General features: G+C 43.0%; 1 long non-coding RNA gene across 1 annotated transcript in view; it reads left to right on the forward strand.

The window, feature by feature from the left end:
• The first annotated feature begins 1,538 nt into the window (after positions 1–1,538).
• Positions 1,539–18,562, forward strand: part of LOC122679398 — a 29,909-nt gene continuing 12,885 nt past the window's right edge. The window contains exon 1 of the long non-coding RNA XR_006336386.1: positions 1,539–1,860. This is a non-coding gene — a long non-coding RNA (uncharacterized LOC122679398). The remainder of the gene's footprint in view (positions 1,861–18,562) is intronic.

Genomic DNA, 18,562 nt, shown 5'->3' on the forward strand with positions numbered 1-18,562 from the left:
CTGGTGCTGGCGAGGGTGCTGGGCTCTTTGAAAATTCTCATCCCATTTAAGCCTCCTAAAACACCCTGGAGTGGATATTCTTCTCTCTTTTAAAGAAATTAAAGCTTGGAAAAGTTACAAAACTTACCCAAATCCCTATTGCTGTAAATGGTGGCATCAGAAATAAAATCCAGTTTCTTCCATCTCCATAGACTGAACTATTTCCTTCTGATTGCAGGAATGTTGACTTTTTTCTTTTTCTTTTCTTTTTTTTTTTAATTGGAGGATAATTGTTTTACAATGTTGTGTTGGTTTCTGTCCTACAACAGCATGAATCAGCCTTGAGAAAAGTGAAAGTGTTAGCCGTTCAGTCGTGTGCGACTCTTTGCGACTCCATGGACCATAGCCCGCCAGGCTCCTCTGTCCACGGGATTCTCCAGGAAAGAATACTGGGGATTCTTGCCAGGATCTTCTCCAGGGGATCTTGCCAGGATCGAACACTGGTCTCCTACATTGCAGACAGATTCTTTACCATCTGATTCACCAGCGAAGCCCAAATATACGTACATCCCCTCCCTCCACCCCCCCCCCCACCTCTCCCCTACCCTTCTAGGTTGTTACAGAGCCCCAGACTGAGCTTCCTGGGCTATACAGCGACTTCCCACTAGCTTATTCTTTCTTTTTTTGTTTTAAAGAAGAGAATCAGGTATGGGTGGTGGGGGGATGAGTCACCGAGAATCTAAGCCAGCCAGCCCTCAGTAGGCATTTGCATATATTATTTCCTTCGGTGTTCAGAACATTCTGTTTCCTCCACCTCCATGGATCTTGATCCCTGTGTTATAAGTAAAGTAGCAGAGTCTAAAAAGAGGCCCTGGCATCAAGTGACAACAGCAGAAAAGTGATGGAGTTAGACTTCAATCCACGTCCCCTGGCTCCAAATAACCATGTTCTTTTCAATGCCTGACACTGCACAGTGGAAATTTCAAGCATTGTCTACAGGAAAACATGTCATTTGGGTCTTAGTTATTCCTAATATGTCTCTTTAGGGGGAGTAGACATTTGCTGTTTTGCCTGCCTAAGAATTTTTTTTTTTAATCTGATAAGAGATTTTTTACTTCCCTTTAGGATACTTCTCTGCTCTTGGGCTAAGGCTTGGTGAGATCATTAGTCAAGTTTTCCCACACTCCCCTGTCCCAGGCATGGACATGTGACTCAAGTTCTGCAATTTGTCTCTCTTTCCCCAGAGTTTGAAATTTAAGTTGAAAGGCAAAACGATGAGAGACAGCTGGAGCTAAAACATCCTAATTGTAAAGTCCAGAGACTATCCCCATGGAACCACATGCTGCAATGAATGCCGGTTGTCCCAACACAATTGCTAATAACACTTCCTTTCACTCTCCAAAGTGTCATGGTTGAAATGATGAATTATACAGCCACCCTAACTATCATCCCAGTTCCCACAGTTGGACGCCTTCTGAGGTCTGGACATCCCCTTCGATTAAGTAAGCTGCCTCATAGGTCGCCAATGAATTATTTTTGCATAAGCGAATCAAGTCTGTGTCTTGCTTGCAATAATAACAAAGACTTGAACTGTGTCTCTTGAGAAGACTCACCAATATTACCTTGTGTGGAAAAGGCCCTTAGTAATCACGCAACTAGGGTTTTAACAAATAATAATCAGACTCCTCTTCTAACAATACCCGTGCTTACTCAACGGGCTTGTGGACAGATGTCCACAGCAGCATGGACAGGAATCATTCTTGAAAGCACAGCTTCTCTTCATCTGGGTCGGCCCAGTTTCTTCCATCCCTCAGTGTAGAAGCAACAACCAACCCTGATGCTTCTTACAGAGCCATTCCTTGAAAGGATCAGCCAGCCTTGGTGAGTGAAAATGAACTGCATTCATTTTGATGAGGCAGGAATTTGTCCTTACTGGAAATGATGCCTATTCTAGATCTGATTTTGCTTTACCCATCTCTGATGCTCACCTACTCTGTGAACTTACCAGATACTTTGTGAACTGGTCTGGTGTCTCAAACTAATGAACAATTGCTGCTGCAATGAGACAGTTCAGTGCAGGGAGGCCTTTGAGATTTACTGCTTTATAATGAACCTAGTTGCCCCGAAGCAAGTACTGCTGTGCTGTGCTTAGTCGCCTCAGCTGGGCCCAACTCTTTGCACCCCCATGGACTGTAGCCCGCCAGGCTCCTCTGTCCATGGGAGTCTCCAGGCAAGAATACTGGAGTGGGTGGCCATGACCTCCTCCAGGGGATCTTCCCAACCCAGGATCAAACCCAGGTCTCTCACAAAGTGGACAGATTCTTTACCATCTGAGCCGCCAGGGAGGTCCATATAAAGGGGGAGGGGTCCTATTGATAGCTCAACCTTGGCAGCAGCATGGAGACAACATTTTGTAAGGATGGGAGGTTTCTTGTGTGTGTGATATATGCTCTGATTCATATCTTTGGTACGACTTCTCTCATTAACAGTAAAATGAGGTAGGGACCACTAAAGGACCAATATGGAAATAATACAGTTCTAATTTTCCTAAAGATTTGCTTTACAAATTTTGGCTTTCCCATCCTTCAATGGAGGCTTCTGTTGTTTAGAAGTCTCTCTACCTGTTTCAGTCAGGATCCCAAAAGACACATCACATATAGACGGAGATAGTTCTAGTTGAGCTTATTTATAAGACAACATTTACACTACTATAGGCAAAGTATAGTAGAGCCATAGGGGACAGTGATGGAGCTCAGAGCCAACAGCACTAGAGCTTTCATCACCAGTAAGCTCAAGGAAGCAATGGGATGAAAACGGGGAGACTAACCCCTGCAGAATCAACCGTTTTGAGAGGAGCCATGACTTTCTGCTGAGAGACAGTCAGCCAGAGGCAATCTCAGAGGAATGGAGCCAGACAAGAAAACAGACCTCTCTTATGGGACTCATTGCCCAAACCCAGAAGAAGTTCAAAGGCATTAGAGCCTTTGGTATATGCAACCCATTAGGGCATAGATCAGTCTAGAGAACAGTTGCTTGTAACTAGAGAGACAAACAGGAGGTATTCAGCCTGGGGCCCAAATAAAGAATGCAGAAAACTGTTATAATTATTCATTAACTAGGAGTCAGTATTTTTTTAAGTCAGTTGTATTTCTATATACCAGTAATAAGCAAGCAAAAACTAAATAGAAGCATGTAAGTATATATAATAACTAAACAACTTCAAATACATAGAAATAAATCTAGTTAAAAATGGAAGATACCTCTGCACACAAAACTACAAAGATTTATTGAGATAATTTAAAGAAGACTCAATCTCAAAAATGACAGAATGATCTCTGTGTGTTTCCAAGTCAAGCCATTCAATATTACAGTAATCCAAGTCTATGCCCCGACCAGCAACGCTGAAGAGGCTGAAGTTGAATGGTTCTATGAAAACCTACAAGACCTTTTAGAACTAATACCCAAAAAAGATGTCCTTTTCATAGGGGACAGTAATGCAAAAGTAGGAAGTCAAGAAACACCTGGAGTAACAGACAAATTTGGCCTTGGAGTACAGAATGAAGCAGGGCAAAGCTTAATAGAGTTTTGCCAAGAGAACGCACTGGTCATAGCAAACACTCTCTTCCAACAACACAAGAGAAAACTCTACACATGGACATCACCAGATGGTCAGCACCGAAATCATATTGATTTTATTCTTTGCAGCGAAAGATGGAGATGCTCTATACAGTCAGCAAAAACAAGACTGGGAGCTGACTGTGGCTCAGATCATGAACTCCTTATTTCCAAATTCAGACTTAAATTGAAGAAATTAGGGAAAACCACTAGACCATTCAGGTATGACCTAAATCAAATCCCTTATGACTATACAGTGGAAGTGACAAATAGATTTAAGGGACTAACTAGATCTGATAGAGAGCCATAGATGAACTATGGACAGAGGTTCATGACATTGTATAGGAAACAGGGATCAAGACCATCCCCATGGAAAACAAATGCAAAAAAGCAAAATGGCTGTCTGAGGAAGCCTTACAAATATCTGTGAAAAAAAGAGAAGTGAAAAGCAAAGGAGAAAAGGAAAGATATACTCATTAGAATGCAGAGTTCCAAAGAATAGCCAGGAGAGATAAGAAAGCCTTCCTCAGTGATCAATGCAAAGAAATAGAGGAAAACAATAGAATGGGAAAGACTAGAGATCTCTTCAAGAAAATTAGAGATAACAAGGGAACATTTCATGCAAAAATGGGCTCAATAAAGGACAGAAATGGTATGGACCTAACAGAAGCAGAAGATATTAAGAAGAGGTGGCAAGAATACACAGAAGAACTGTACAAAAAAGATCTTCATGACCCAGATAATCATGATGGTGTGAGCACTCACCTAGAGCCAGACATCCTGGAGTGTGAAGTCAAGTGGGCCTTAGAAAGCATCACTATGAACAAAGCTAGTGGAGGTGATGGAAGTTCAGCTGAGCTATTTCAAATCCTAAGAGATGATGCTGTGAAAGTGCTGCACTCAATAAGCCAGCAAATTTGGAAAGCTCAGCAGAGGCCACAGGACTGGAAAAGGTCAGTTTTCATTCCAATCCCAAAGAAAGGCAATCCCAAAGAATGCTCAAACGACCACACAATTGCACTCATCTCACATGCTAGCAAAGTAATTCTCAAAATTTTCCAAGCCAGACTGCAACAACACGTGAACTGTGAACTTCCAGATGCTCAAGCTGGTTTTAGAAAAGGCAGAGGAACAAGAGATCAAATTGCCAACATCTGCTGGATCATCGCTAAAGCAAAAAGAGAGTTCCAGAAGAACATCTATTTCTGCTTTATTGACTATGCCAAAGCCTTTGACTGTGTGAATCACAGCAAACTGTGGAAAATTCTGAAAGAAATGGGAATACCAGACCATCTGATCTGCCTCTTGAGAAATCCATATGCAGGTCAGGAAGCAACAGTTAGAACTGGACATGGAACAACAGACTGGTTCCAAACAGGAAAAGGAGTACGTCAAGGCTGTATATTGTCACCCTGCTTATTTAACTTATGTGCAGAGTACATCATGAGAAACGCTGGGCTGGGAGAAGCACAAGCTGGAATCAAGATTGCCGGGAGAAATATCAATAACCTCAGATATGCAGACGACACCACCATAATGGCAGAAAGTGAAGAGGAACTAAAGAGTCTCTTGATGAGAGTGAAAGAGGAGAGTGAAAAAGTTCGCTTAAAGCTCAACATTCAGAAAACTAAGATCATGACATCTGGTCCCATCACTTCATGGCAAATAGATGGGGAAAGAGTGGAAATAGTGTCAGACTTTATTTTTTGGGCTCCAAAATCACTGCAGATGGTGACTGCAGCCATGAAATTAAAAGACGCTTGCCCCTTGGAAGAAAAGGTGTGCCCAACCTAGATAGCATATTAAAAAGCAGAAACATTACTTTGCCAACAAAGGTCCATCTAGTTAAGACGATGTTTTTTCCAGTAGTTGTGTATGGATGTGAGAGTTGGACTATAAAGAAAGCTGAGTGCTCAAGAATTGATGCTTTTGAACTGTGGTGTTGGAGAAGACTCTTGAGAGTCCCTTGGACTGCAAGGAGATCCAACCAGTCCATCCTAAAGGAGATCAGTCCTAAGTAGTCATTGGAAGGACTGATGTTGAAGCTGAAACTCCAATACTTTGGCCACCTGATGTGAAGAACTGACTCATTTGAAAAGATCCTGATGCTGGGAAAGATTGAAAGCAGGAGAAGAAGGGGATGACAGAGGATGAGATGGTTGGATGGCATCACAGACTAAATGGACATGAGTTTGAGTAAATTCCAGGAGTTGCTGATGGACAGGGAGGCCTGGCGTGCTGTAGTCCATGGGATCACAAAGAGTTGGATATGGCTGAGTGACTAAACTGAACTGAAAGAAGACCCCAAAGAATGGAGGAATATATACTTGACTCTCAAACAACTCAGCGGTTAGGGCTGCCAGCCTCTTGCACAGTGACAATCCCTGTGTAGCTACAGTGGTCCCTCCATATCCACGGCTCTGCATCTGTGGCTACAGCCAATATATACATACAACGTATAGCCAATATATACAATGGATATAGTACTACAGTACAACTCCAGATCATGTAGTGCTGTAACACATATTCATTAAGAAAAATCCACATGTAAGTAGCCTCCCACAGTTCAAATCTATGTTGTTCAACAGTCAACTGTTTCATGTCCAAGGTTTGAAAGAATTAACACCATTAAGCTAATATTGCATTACCGATAGTTGATCTATGGATTTCATGCTATTCTAGTAAGAATTTCAAAAATTTTTAATGGAAATTTCAAGCTGATTCTCTCATTTACGTGGAAATGCAAAGAGACAAAAAATAGGCAAGGTGGTCTTAAAAAAGAAGAACAAAGTTGAAGGATTTATGCTACCCAATATAAATGCTTCTTATAAAGCTACGTTAATTAAGACAGTGTGGCCTTGGGGCAAGGGCAGACAAATATATCAGTGGGCCTGAAGAGAGTCCAGAAATAGACCCAGTCAAATAAGGACACTTCATTTATGACACAGGTGACACTGCAGAGGAGTGACTAATGGACAATCTTTTCAATAAATAGTGCTGCATCCACTGGAGTTCACATGGGAAAAAAACTAATTCTGACCCCTATTTTGTCACCCAAAGAAAAATCAATTCTATGAGGTTTTTAGATCCAAATGTAAGAGCTTAAGAGAAAAGCTTCTAATTAACTGGAAGGGGATGATGGACCTAAATGTAAAAATGCGAAAGTATAAAACTTCTAGAGGAAACCATTGCAAAGTATCTGTATCACCTTGGGTTTAGTGATGAGTTTTCAGATTCAATACCAAACATTATTGTAAAATTGAAAAGTTAACTTTATCAGGAAAGAAAAATGGATGCATTGGACTTTATTAAAATTGAAAAGCTTAGCTATATGAAAGACAATGTTGAGAGAATGAAAAGAGAAGCCACATAGTTGGAGAACATAATGAAAGTCATTTATCTGATAAAGTACTTCTGTGCAGAACAGGGTGCAATTTATGCTCCAGAGCTCCCTCCAGGATGAGACTCGGGGTCCTGGGCCCACATTCTTGCTTAGCTTCTGTCTCTGACCCAGAGCTTTCCGCATACTTCTTCCCTCACTTCCTTATTGGTTTCTCCTAAGAGCACCCCTTAATGAATTATTAATATTTGTCCAAGAATTCTTGTCTCTTGCTCCTAGGAAACTTGACTATGACAGGTTTCAAACTGGAAGCCACCTCTGATGATTAATTTCATGTGTCAATTTGACTGGACTGAGAGATATGCAGGAAGCTACTGGCCTTACTTCTGGGTGGGTCTGTAGGGTGTCTGTGAACCGTGGCAGCATTTGAATTGGCAGACTGGGTAATGATGGTCCTCACCAATGTGAGTGGGCCTCATGAGTTAGTTGAAGGCCTCAGTGGAACAAGAAAGATGTCATCAGCACTCTTAGGTCTTGGGCCTTCAGACTTGCAGGGAGACTTACAGCACCAGCTCCCTGATCCAATTTTCCAATTTTGGGGCTCAAACGGGGACTTACTCCCTCCGCTCCCCTGATTCTCAGATTTGATCTGAATTATACCACTGGCTTTCTTGGTTCTTCCCAGCTTGCAGATAGCAGATCCTGCGACTTCGTGGTCTCCATAATCAGGTGAACTGATTCCTATAAATAAATTTCCTCTTCCTATCTATCTATCAATTATCTTTCTCTCCCTTTCCTATCAGTTTTGGTTTTCTTCTGGAGAACCCTAATACACTCCTCAAATGTCCATTATAGAAAAGTAGATCAATAAATCATGTTATGCCCGCATGTGTGTGCTCAGTCATTCAGTCGTGTCCGACTCTTTGCGACCCTATGGACTGTAGCCTGCCAGGCTCCTCTGTCCATGGGATTTTCCAGGCAATAATACCAGAGTGAGTTGCCATTTCCTCCTCCAGGGGATCTTCCTGACCCAGGGAATCTTCCCAATCCAGGGATCAAACCCACATCTCTTGGATTAGTAAGCAGATTCTTTATTACTGAGCCATCTGGGAAAATCCTTATGCCCCTACAATGCGAAGCAAGAGACACTCATGGGAATGAATGGACTGTGGCTACATGCATCCACATAGGTGAAACTCACACAGTTAGATGGTTCCTAATATTTTTATTGAATTGGGCAAAGTGTGTTTATATATTTAACCTGAGTTTCACCTGGGATTTCTCTCACTACAGAGTGAAAACAGACCACCAGTCAGTAATTTCAATCTCTCCCATGACCAGGATTTCCAGCCGGTTCTGAGAGGGCAGTGAGGGACAGAGTCACCCAGATGTTATAAGCCTGGACCTCTCAGTTGCTTTACTCATTGTGGTTTTATCTTTCTCGTGCTTGGAATCCCATGGCCAAAACCTGCCAATGGCTGATGAAGGAAGTCATCTATCCCCGAAGTAACTGGCAGCTTCCACAAAGCTGTTAGGTGTTCTCTGCATACCAGGAAAACCTGGAACCCCACTGTGGTGCTCTTAAAGCAGACCTGCTTCATGCTTCCAAGATCTCAAATTCTTGGGGCACTAACTCCCATAACCCTCAGATCAGTCCAGAAGACATAGGGATTAGCCGAAGGTCTGCCGACTGTCACACCCCCTCTCTAACTCAGGAGCGTTGTCATAGAACCAAATGTGTGTTTATAGTTGCTCTTCTTTCAGGCCAAGCAGCTCCTCAATTATTCCTCAGACCCATTGGTAAATAGATCCCACGAGGACCCTCTGCTCAGCCAGCCTTTCACCCTTTCATCTAATTTGATTATAAGATGAGTGAATTCTCTCCAGACTTTACTTCAAAGGAAACGATTGCCTGTGGTCATTTTTAAATCCCAGAATTCTTTGGTGGAGATGCTTTCTTTTCTGTAGCCTCGAACGTGCTCCAAAGTCAACGGTGATGTCAGTTCCCTGTGACTGGCTGAGATGAAGTCAGCCGCATCCCGCCCTCAGATGCTCTTCCAAATTTCAAGTTGTGAAAAGAAATTGCTTCTTTCTTACAAATATGTTTTCCCTGGCTTTATTATTTTTTTTAAACCCACATGCTTCATGCTGGAAATGTGAAAAACACACATTTTGTCAAGAAAAAATTTAAATCACCCCAAAGCTTACAGCTAACTGCTGTTATCACATCCCTAGGGTTCTGACTTAGAGTGAACTGAAAAATAAGCACATTTCTGGACAGGAAGTCAAGAGGAAATGTGAGCCCGGGCATGGGGTGATTAGTTTCTGCTCATTTCATGGTGATTTTCTGCTTTCCTTTCAATGCCTACTTGCTTGGAGGGAAATTTTTCCTTGACAGCTAAAGCCACGTGCTCCCTTGTTCATCTCCAGCGGCAGAGTGAGGAGAGTCCGTTTTTGTTTTCCCATGGTAGTCTTCTGGCGTTTGAATGGGTTCATTCAGTTCTGTGCAAAGGAAGAGCTATATGCCTATAGCTCAGTTTACTGCCATATTTACTTTGCAGGAGTTCTGTGAGCTTGAAGATGGTACAGGTGAAGGTGATACATTCTGGGAAGTTATTAACTATTAGATATAATCATCAACACATGCATTGCATCATCATTACCCCAGTGACTGGATTCACCAATGTATGTGTTCTTTGTCCTCTCGCAAGATTCATTACAAGTAAACGTTAACATCAGGTAAGAAGAAAGGATAAAATCTCAACAAGAGAGATGAGAGGAAAGGGGAGAGATTGTAGCCAAAGAGGCTGAGTCAGTTTGCATACTGATGGGTTTGGGGATAAAGAGAAGGAAAAGCTAGATGGCCTGGGAGCTTGAAGGAGATTTGGGAATGGGGGAGGGGTGACATGAGAGAGAGTCTGGAGCAGATGCAAAATCTGAATGCACAGGGGTTCAAGGAAGATTTAGGAATGGCTGATGGGAATTACACATTGGGTCCTGGTCAAAGTTCCTCACTGGTGCTGAAGCTGAAGCTCCAATACTTTGGCCGCCTGAAGTGAAGAGCCAGCTCATTGGGAAAGACCCTGATGCTGGTCAGGAAAGGCTGAGGACAGGAGGTGAAGAGGGCGACAGAGGATGAGACAGTTGGATGGCATCAGTGACTCAATGGACGTGAGTTTGAGAAAACTCCAGGTGATAGTGAAGGACAGGGAAGCCTGGTGTGCTGCAGTCCATGGGATTGCAAAGAGCCAGACACCACTTAGTGATTGAATAACAACAACGTTCCGCAAAAGAAATAAGAAAATTTGTCACTGCTTTCTTTTTAAGATTTTTTTTTTGATGTGGACCATTTTTAAAATCTTTATAGGATTTGTTACAATATTGCTTCTGTTTTATGGTTTTTTGTTTTTTTGGCCACAGGCATGTGAAATCTTAGCTCCTTGACCAGGGATTGAACCTGCACTCGCGGCCTTGGCAGGTGAAGCCTTAACCACTGGAGCACCGGGAAGTCACTGCCATTGCTTTTTGAAAATATTTCATGGCTGGACTGGGCTCCCTTCACTGTGACCACATATAGGAGCTGGACCATGTGGGACACAGATCCTACTCCGATGATAGCATAATTTGCACACAATCTGTCCTTTCCAACGGAGTGTGAGATCCTGGAAAGTAAAGTGTAACTTTGTCTGATGGATAATGTTTAGCACAAAGTCTGTCATAATGCAGGTGCTGAGCTAGTCTTTGCAGAATTGAATTAGAGTAGAGACGAAGGGAAGGAATGGTGACTTAGATTTATTTAGCATCCACAATATTCCAAGTACTCTATGCACAGATTTGAGAGAAGTTCAGAGAGATCAATGGCCTTGCCTAGGTTTATAATTTTTGAGTGAGGCAAGTGAACGTGAAAGTCGCTCAATGGTGTCCAACACTTTGCGACCCCATGGAATTCTCCAGGCCAGAACACTGGAGTGGGTAGCCTTTCCCTTCTCCAGGGGATCTTCCCAACCCAGGGACTGAACCCGGGTCTCCTGCATTCCAGGCAGATTCTTTACCAGCTGAGCAATCAGGCCAGCACTCAAATTCAGGTCTTTGTGACTGAGGATCATTATTCCATGTGGACCAAAGGAAACTCCTCTTCTAAGCTGGAAGGAGGGGAGACGGAGTGCTGATAAGTGAGTGCTGAAGGAACGCTGATGAGAGAGCAGCAACTATTTTTCCAGTTATGTGTTAAGTTCTGCTATGTTCCAGGGTCTGCTGGAGTATATGACCTGTCATGGGCTCTACATGGACATCTAGTCCATGAATCCATTAATGAGCAAACAAATGAAATAAAGGTGGCCAGAGACCAAGGGGAGTATCCAGGAATAGGAAAGAAGAGAAAAGATAGCACAGGGAAAGAAGCATATGGCAGTGAGGGAACTGGAAAAGATAAGAATAGGTACTGAGAACAGAGGACTCAGAGAGGGTCAGAGCAGAGACATGCCCAAGACGGAGATAAGGAAGACGAAAGGGATGAGAACATTTAGAAATCTTGTGGGAAGGCAGAGGATCCAGGGGAAGAGCTCAGGAAAGAAGAGGGGAGAGAGGGGAGCTGAGAAGAACCCTGAGCCACTGAGGGACAAGCGGTGGGGACAGAGGCGTCTTCTCAACCTGGGGAATCATCCCAAACCCCTTTGGGCAGTGTGCTCATGTTTCAGGCAGGATCCAAACGTCTGTCTGGAAGGATCTGGTGGGAGAAGATGCTGGGGAAACACACACACTAAATAAGGGTGAAAACACCACCAATGTAGATGTAATGATTTTCCAGGAACAATCAATGCAGAGACATCTATCTGCCCCCTAACACATGCCTGAGTGTTCTCTCCACCTCCCTCTGCCCTCACAAGGCTGGACCTTAAAATCCCAGTTCCAGGGTCCCCCCTTCCATGCTCACAACCTGCACTGTGATATCTCTTGCTGCATAAAATGATCCCATTTGCTCTCAACAGCTGGGAGAGCAGAGCACGTGATGCATGTCAACTGGGATTGGGGGCGGCATCCCTCAGCTGGAAGGATGGAGGACAAGTGTGCAGGTATCCATGGAAAGTACCCTCTGAGAAGTAGGGACGAAGGTTCCAGAAAGGCTGAGCTCCTGATGAAGATGTAGTGAGCAGCTGAGTGGTGAGGACTGGCAATGCCGGGGCTGTACACATCACTGCACATATCTAAGCCAGCACCCTGATGTCTAACAGGAGGGTTGCCCTCCTACGGGCAGCAACGCTGGGTGGCTTGGCGTCCTGGGCAGGGGAACCCATAACAGCAAGCCCAGCGCAGGCTTTCAGAGCTGCCTGGGGAGGCTCCTTACGCAGGACCTCCAAAGAGGTTCACAAGCCTAGGCTGTGCCAGCGGACCATCCTGCACTTGTTCGTCCAATTCACACCTTGAATTGGATGATTCAAGGTCCAATTCACACAATCTCCTTCTTCCAGTCTCTCATTCATTCTCTCATTCATTCAATAAGGGCTGTGTGACGACTTACTGTGTCCAGCAACAGTACAAGACACAGGGATCCAGAGGTCAACACAAAAGGCCTCTATTCTAGGGAAATAAAGGCTGGATGAAGAGACAAAAATTAGCAATTATGATACATTCTTTTATTTTATGTTGTATTATATTGTGTCAAATTATGTTGTATTACATTCCATTATTTATTCGTCAAATGTTACGTCAGGTGTTCAACTAAACATCGGGGATGCCACAGTGAACAAAACACAGTTCTCAACTTCATCGATCTTTTATTCTAGTGGGGAAAACAGCGATAAAAATACCAAGTTGAGTATGATAACTATATGATATCTATATGACTAGCAGCTCTTTGACCTTTTGCACCTGTTATATAAATTTTGATATTAATAAACTCTGCCTGCATGTCTCAACTTCTTCTTGTGTCTCGAATCCGTCCTGAGATTGCTAGATGTGGCAGAATCTAGCAGCATTGCTTTTGGGACGGCTCAAAAGCCCTCTCTCGAGTCTGGAATACATCTTCTCTCTTTGGGTGAGAGGGATGCCAGGGGAAAGAAATAATCATTACATTCTGAGTCAGATGGAGACTGTATATCTTATTAATAACCGAGACGAATTGTGTACACCCTCAAAGCTGGATTGATAATGATGCATCAAACTTTGTTACCGAAACCTCAGAAAGCTGATGTGGGTCACAGGGAGCTATTTTGCACAAGATTTGTCACCTTGATCTGAACGGGAAACGAATTACTAAATATAAAATGCTGTTTTGCTGTGATTCATAACTCTTTCAAGCTGACAGACATCGTAAAAGGATATAATCTTTTCCCTCTTTCTAAAAAATGAAGTCAAGGGATCTGCTTCTCCATTTCTTATCAACCTGAAGAGGGATCAGAGAGAACACCTACAAGCCAACCACAAGAAATAGGTTTGTCTTTTCTGCTTTCTGACAGTGTTCATACAGAGGAGAAAGACTGTAATCTGTGCGCCCCACTTCTAGGAAATGATAGCTCCAAAATATAATTATCTTTACTGTAGGATGATGCAACTGGGTTTTTTCCTCCCCACAAGACGGACTCATGATTATACTTGAAAATAAGAACATATTGCAACCCCTCCTTGTCCTCAAATACCTCTCGTACGTAATTGTAGCCTTTACAGATGACTTTCTGTTTATTTAAGCATTTTTGATTAAATTTATGCAAATGTCATGGCATTCCCTGAGGTCTCTTAGGATGAAAAATACAGAACCATGAGTGGGGAAGCTCAAAAGGTTTTCAATAGCCAGAAAACCAGAAGCTGAAGCTTAGATCTTAGTCTGCATGTGCCCTGCAGTGAATAGAATGCATAAGCATCTTATTATGACTCAGAGACGTGTACATCCTGAAGACTTCCTAGTGACAGAAGGATTTGTAACTAAATATTTACGCACAGTGGATTTGATACTGCCCAGGGCAGTGGCTGCCAGCCCAAGTTCATGGTAGACAAACCCTTGTTAGAATTCTGGCTCTGTAACTTACTTACTCATGACCTTGGGCACTTAACTATTTCAAGCCTCTGGTGGCATGTGTGTGTCTACGTGTGCATGTGTGTTTCATTTGAAAGCAAACATAAAATAATATTTGCCCCACAGAGTTACTTTAAGTACTGAATGAGATCATTAATATCATTTAATACATGACAGTACATAATCTTTATCATGGAACAGGAAAAAGTGATCAAATTTACATTATTGTTGCTAATACAAGATGCAAATTATTTTAAGTAAAATGCTGTTTCATTGGGCTTCCCCTGTGGCTCAACTGGTAAAGAATCTGCCTGCAATGCGGAAGACCTGGGTTCGATATCTGGGTTGGGAAGATCCCTTGGAGAAGGGAATAGTTACCCATTCCAGTATTCTGTCCTGGAGAATTCCATGAACTTTATAGTCCATGGGGTCACAAAGAGTCAGACACGACTGAGCGACTTTCACCAAACCAAGTTGGTAGATGCTAAAATAAAATCTCTAGTGATGTCAAACTTTCTCTCTCGACTTTGCCTCTTCAGCTGAATTGTACATGTTTTCTTATCCACAAGTTCTCCCACCACGAAAATTTCAGGAATGCAACCTACATGAGTGTGGATGGTAGAAAAGACCCTTAAGATCTCATGGATTCCCAGTTTATGTTTTCAATCCCTATTCCCTCAGCTTTTGGGACCGCAATCTCCGGGCTGGATTTGTAGCCCTGGGACTCTCTCTCCTCATTCTCACTGCACTCATGCTTCTCTGCTTACCCGCTCAAGGGTGATGAGTCACAGGATGCTACTCTTGGACTTCTTATACTTGCAGGCATACTAAGTCACTTCAGTCATGTCCGACTCTTTGCGACCCCATGGACTGTAACCCACCAGGTTCCTCTGTCCATGGAATTCTCCAGGCAAGGATACTGGAGTGGGGTGTTGTGCCCTCTTCCACGGGATCTTCCCAACCCAGGGACTGAACCCGTGTCTCTTACATCTCCTGCGTTGGCAGGCAGGTTCTTTACCGCTAGCACCACTTGGGAAGCCTCTTCTTATCTCTCTCCTTTCCAAATGATGGGACTCCTTTTTGACTTTATTTACCACTGGCATGCCAGTGAATGCTGAGTCTAAAGCTCCTGTCTGACTTCAGTCCCTTGCATATCGACTTTCCTGTTGGGTTTCTCAGACTAAAAGCATTCCCATTAGCATCTCACACTCTGTATATTGCCCACAGGACTCTTCATTCCTCAGCATCTCTTCCATTGTCCGTTGTCACCTAATGCAGGTAACAGAAGCCGCACAAGGCTGGTACCCAGATCAGAAGTCAGGGAGTTATCTTCATCTGTCCTTTTCCTTCACCTGTCATATCCAGTAAAAAAAGGCCCATTAATCTTGCCTTCTGATAGTTAATTTATCCATCCTTATGATAGTTTAGGGTAGGAAAGAAAATGAGTGCATTGCATGCAGTCAGGCTAAGTGTTGTGTAATATATTTATACAGTTGTATGTATTTTTATTGTATTTGCATATGTGCGTGTATATTGGAGCATGATGTCAAATATATCTTTTATTGTAAGTCATGGGATAGGATAGTTTAAAAAGCACTGTCTTGAACCCTTCTTTATCAAACTCATTGAGGCCCAGCTGACTAGTACTATCTAAACTCTTTGCTTTTTCTCTTCCTATGAAGCCCCTTAAAATAATGAAATAAAGTAAATAAAATAAAACAAGATGACTCCGTGTCATGTTTCCCCGTAAGACTACTTCAGCTGTATTGTCCTTGGGAACACAGAGATCAACCTGTGTTCACAGCCCACCCTCTCCCCCCGCCCAAGGTTCGGAGTAATCTGTCCCCATAGAATCGCTTCCCAGCTAGCTCAGAGGTAAAGAATCTGCCTGCCAATGCAGGAGATGCTGGTTTGATCCCTGGGTTGGGAAGATCCCTGGAGGAGGAAATGGCAACCCTCTCCAATATTCTTGCCTGAAAAATTCCTGACAGGCTGCTCACAAAGAGTCGGACATGGCTGAGTGACCGAGCACACACACCCATGAATAGAACCATGTGCATTCTGGAGATGACTATTTTAGAAAGACAGTGGTCCTTGCCTTCAGAGAGATTTCTAGTAAAGGAGAGTGATATAGTAAAGATCTCCTGGTAGACCCTGGGAGAATCAGAGAGCCCATTTCCCATGGGTGATCTCTGTACATTGAGTTATTAGAGAATTTGATGAAGGGATTCATTTTTCCTCTACTCCCATCCTAATACACTCCACAGCTCCGCTTATCCACTCAAACACATCCATGTTCAATTTTATCCTTGCTCTTTCAGCATTTTATTTTTCCTCTAGGTCAGTGGGTTTTTTAAAAAGCATTTTCAGTAGCAGAATGCTTTTTTTCAAAGAAAATCTTTACTAAGACTTCAACCTATAAAACGAATGAAAGCAATAAATGGGTTCCTAGAGCATTTAAATATTCATTGTTTGATGGGAGAAAATAACTATAATAGTTGTTTTTTATTGAGAATCCCTGCAACCTACCTTCAGAGCCCAGCTTGAAAAATTAGTCCTTGATGAACACTGGGGAGGTACATATTGTCCATCCCTGAACGGTTCTGAAGACTGGGTAGGTTTATGTACGAGCAACATTTTCACTGTAAGCTGCACACCCTCGTACTATTATTATTAGTTGTACTTCTGCTTTCTCTAGCTGAACAACCTTGGGCAAACCATTCAGCCTTAGGAGGCCAAGGGGCTCTATTTTCCATCCATGAATCATTGGGATCAAGCTGAAGGATCTCTAGCTTCCTTCATGTTCCATGCATCCATAGAATAAATATGAGCACTAGTCTTAACACCACGGTGTTGATGCTCGCCATAGAGCCAAGGTTCATGGTGAAGTTTGTACTTACCACTGTGGGTCTTTTCTGGGTGGTTGATTTTATGATCCATTCAAAGAGGTTCCATGTGTCTCTTAAGTAATTTTTATAATATCAATGTTTAACTATACAACCAAGAAACTCATTTTCACATGTATCATTGAGTTCTTGTAATAATAATAGTAACCACAGCAATTTGTTTTAATACTTGGCAATCTACACATGCTTATATCTGTTATAAGCCTTTGACTCTCACAGTAATTCTATGTATCCATTCTTAAGAGAACACAGATACTGAGAGGAAAGCTGATTTGCTAATGCCTGTTAGCAAGAACCTGGAGCTGTGATGGGGTGTCAGATGGGGGGGGTGTCACAGTTTGGGAAACCTTGGTACCAGGTCAAGGAATCTTCATTTCACTGGGTCCACATGTTACCGAGTCTAAGTTCATAGTGCTTGCTGTACGCCAGGGCAATAAAGCAAGACACCAATTGTTGGGGCAAAGAAGAGTGACTTTATTCAGAAAGTCAGCAGGCTGAGAAGATGGTGAACTAGAGCCCCAGAGAACCGTCTTGATAGGTTTGGATGTTATTTTCTTTTATGGAGCAAAGAGGGAAGGAGATGGGGAGATAAGGTAGAAAAGGTGATTAGTTGTTGCACATATTTCCTAGTTCTGGCCAGACTCCGGAGTTGTTGTTCAGTCCCTAAGTCATGTCCGACTCTTTGTGACCGCATGGACAGTGGCATGCCAGGCTTCCATGTCCTTCACTATCTCCTGGAGTTTGCACAAATTCATGTTCATTGAGTTGGCAATGCTATCTAACCATCTCACCCCTGCTGCCCACCTTCTCTTCCTGCCCTCAATCTTTCCCAGCATCAAGTTCTTTTCTATGAGTTGGTTGTTTGCATCAGGTGGCCCAAGTATTGGAGCTTCAGCATCATTCCTTCCAGTGAATACTTAGGGTTGATTTCCTTTAGGATTGCCTGGTTTGATCTCCTTGCAGTCCAAAGGACTCTCAAGAGTCTTCTCCAGCACCACAAGGGGTGCGTTAATTTTTTCTTTCCTGCAGCCATCCATAGGTGAGCCTGGTCAGGATGTCTCCTGTGAACTAAACAAAGGTATTTTAGATTAATGATCAGACATGAGAGGCAGCGTTCCCAGAGATGAGCCGCTAAGTATACTTTAAGCTATGGGCAACATTCCTTCAGTGCTTAACTTCTAGCAAAAACAATAGAATACAAAGGTTAAAGTAAAAGAAACAGATCCAATACAGAGTCAGATTTGTTCTTCCCTGGAGAACAAATCTCCACACAGCCTTGGAGAATGAAAGAGGGGATTTACTTGCTCCAGGTAGAGAGGTAAAGGCCAGGTGATGGCCACCTGAGGGACCCCAGAGAGATCCTGTGACCGCTGCCTTGGTTGCAGAGGGGGGTGTGGGTAGCAGCCAGATCGACAGAGGGAGCAAATGAAAGAGAGCGCTTCACTCTTATCTTTCAGGGAATCCTGAACCCTGCAACTGAAACCTCTTTCTTTAGTATGTCTTATGAAGAAACAGAATAGCTCCAAACTAAAAATCAGTCTTCGTCCGAATATTAAATTCCAGAGGGCAGAAAGAGTCCCCTCCTCACCTCCGCTTTCTTCATTGGCCCTTTCCCTCTGGGTTCCCTTTCCTACCCTCCAGCCGTTCTCATGAGTATTAGGTACATCAGAGTGTCTCTCATTCCCCGCCTCAAGCTGAAAGCCAGAATCCAAG

Source organism: Cervus elaphus, chromosome 21 (assembly GCF_910594005.1).
Source record: "Cervus elaphus chromosome 21, mCerEla1.1, whole genome shotgun sequence".
NCBI classification, from domain to species: Eukaryota; Metazoa; Chordata; class Mammalia; order Artiodactyla; family Cervidae; genus Cervus; species Cervus elaphus.